General features: G+C 54.4%; 1 non-coding gene across 1 annotated transcript; it reads right to left on the bottom strand.

Moving 5' to 3' along the window:
* Positions 1-335: 335 nt before the first annotated feature.
* LOC142793231 (small subunit ribosomal RNA) lies at positions 336-2,150 on the bottom strand. The gene has a single exon (XR_012891537.1). It is a non-coding gene; the product is annotated as a small subunit ribosomal RNA (ribosomal RNA).
* Positions 2,151-2,642: the final 492 nt, after the last annotated feature.

The raw sequence follows: 2,642 nt of genomic DNA, 5'->3' as shown, positions 1-2,642 counted from the left end.
CACGACTCGCCGTTCGCGCTCCGCCGCTCCTGTTTACAGTACTAGGCGGTCCCGCAGCGGTCGGGTCGCGCATTTCGAGCGCTTCGAGCCACGGTGCAGTGGCGGGTCGAAAGCCGACCTATGAGTGCGTTGCGCCGTTTGTACCCGCGTCCGCCACCTGGCCGACCGTCCAAGGTCGCGGTGTTGGCGTCCGCTGGGCGCAACAATTTGTCACGGGGTGCCGCTCCACATTCAGGCAGCCCCGTGGGGAAAAGCCGACCCCGCGTCCAAACGGGGTCAGCGGCAGAAAGTGTCGGGCGCAGACGCAGCTGAGGCGCTCACCCTTCACAATCCGTTAATGATCCTTCCGCAGGTTCACCTACGGAAACCTTGTTACGACTTTTACTTCCTCTAAATGATCAAGTTTGGTCATCTTTCCAACAGACCGGCGCAACCGAAAGGCCGCGCCGGACATCGGTCCGAAGACCTCACTAAATCATTCAATCGGTAGTAGCGACGGGCGGTGTGTACAAAGGGCAGGGACGTAATCAACGCGAGCTTATGACTCGCGCTTACTGGGAATTCCTCGTTCAAGGGGAACAATTGCAAGCCCCTATCCCAATCACGAAAGAAGTTCCACGGGTTACCCAGTCTTTTCAGACAGGGATAAAGACACGCTGCTTCCTTCAGTGTAGCGCGCGTGCGGCCCCGGACATCTAAGGGCATCACAGACCTGTTATTGCTCTGTTTCGTGCGGCTAGGAGCCGCTTGTCCCTCTAAGAAGGTTGTAAGGTGCTGGGAACCCCGCACCTATTTAATAGGCTAGAGTCTCGTTCGTTATCGGAATTAACCAGACAAATCGCTCCACCAACTAAGAACGGCCATGCACCACCATCCACCGAATCAAGAAAGAGCTCTCAATCTGTCAATCCTCCCAGTGTCCGGGCCGGGTAAGTTTTCCCGTGTTGAGTCAAATTAAGCCGCAGGCTCCACTCCTGGTGGTGCCCTTCCGTCAATTCCTTTAAGTTTCAGCTTTGCAACCATACTTCCCCCGGAACCCAAATACTTTGGTTTCCCGGAAGCTGCCCGCCGAGTCATTTGAGTAACTCAGGCGGATCGCTGGTTGGCATCGTTTATGGTCAGAACTAGGGCGGTATCTGATCGCCTTCGAACCTCTGACTTTCGTTCTTGATCAATGAAAACATTCTTGGCAAATGCTTTCGCAGTAGTTCGTCTTGCGACGGTCCAAGAATTTCACCTCTAGCGCCGCAATACGAATGCCCCCGTCCGTCCCTCTTAATCATTACCTCGTATTCCAAAAACCAACAGAACAGAAACGAGGTCTTGTTCTATTATTCCATGCAAGTTTATTCAGGCGACTCGCCTGCGTTGAGCACTCTAATTTTTTCAAAGTAAAAGCACCGGCCATCTCGAGGCACACAATGAAGTGCACCAAGAAAGAACCGGCATGATGTTCAGTCCGAGCCGTCGCATCGGGTAGATGCACTACTCGTCTGGAACTGAGATCCAACTACGAGCTTTTTAACCGCAGCAGCTTTAGTATACGCTATTGGAGCTGGAATTACCGCGGCTGCTGGCACCAGACTTGCCCTCCAATTGATCCTCGTTAAAGGATTTAGAGTGTACTCATTTCAATTACGGGGCCTCAAAAGAGTCCCGTATTGTTATTTTTCGTCACTACCTCCCCGTGCCGGGAGTGGGTAATTTGCGCGCCTGCTGCCTTCCTTGGATGTGGTAGCCGTTTCTCAGGCTCCCTCTCCGGAATCGAACCCTGATTCTCCGTTACCCGTAACAACCATGGTAAGCAAGTAACCTACCATCGAAAGTTGATAAGGCAGACACTTGAAAGAAACGTCGCCGGCTCGTGGCCATGCGATCAGCACAAAGTTATCCAGAGTCACCACACAATACGGGCCGAAACCCGATCGATCTTGGTCTAATAAAAGCACCCGTTACCCAAAGGGCTCCAGGCTCACTGCATGTATTAGCTCTAGAATTGCCACAGTTATCCAAGTAGGAAGAAACGATCTAAGGAACCATAACTGATTTAATGAGCCATTCGCGGTTTCGCCTTATTTCGGCATGTACTTAGACATGCATGGCTTAATCTTTGAGACAAGCATATGATTACTGGCAGGATCAACCAGGTAATCGTTCGACTGCGCGTCCGTCCTCGCCTTCGGCGGGCCGGACGCAGTCTGTGTGCGGCGGAGGCCACCTTCAGGCGCCCCAACACGCTTATTTTGCACTCCGAGATGACGGCGTTCGAGCTCGCTACGGCACAACCTTCCCGAAAGACGAGTGGGAGCCGTGCGGCAAGAAGCACGTTCATGCTCGCTCTTTTTCGTTGCATCGACTCGGTCGCGCCGTGCGGGTTGCCCAAGCCCGCTGCACTGTCGGTGGACCGGCCGGAACTAGCAACGGAGCCGAGACTGCAAAGCCGCCAGACGACGGGTCACGCCCGCGTCTTCGGCGCTTTCGCATCTGAATCGCCCGAGGACGACACGGAACACACCTCGATATCGTGGTAAAACGGCACCGTCCGACAACCAGCCCCTAACGCATCAAGCGGATGAGGCTGCAGACGACTGCCGTGGATTCCCCTGGAGCAGACCCGAGGACACGCTTGACGAGGCCGAAGC

This window comes from Rhipicephalus microplus, unplaced genomic scaffold (assembly GCF_043290135.1).
Source record: "Rhipicephalus microplus isolate Deutch F79 unplaced genomic scaffold, USDA_Rmic scaffold_296, whole genome shotgun sequence".
In the NCBI taxonomy this organism is placed as follows: domain Eukaryota; kingdom Metazoa; phylum Arthropoda; class Arachnida; order Ixodida; family Ixodidae; genus Rhipicephalus; species Rhipicephalus microplus.
This window is presented reverse-complemented; position numbering and strand designations above follow the sequence as displayed.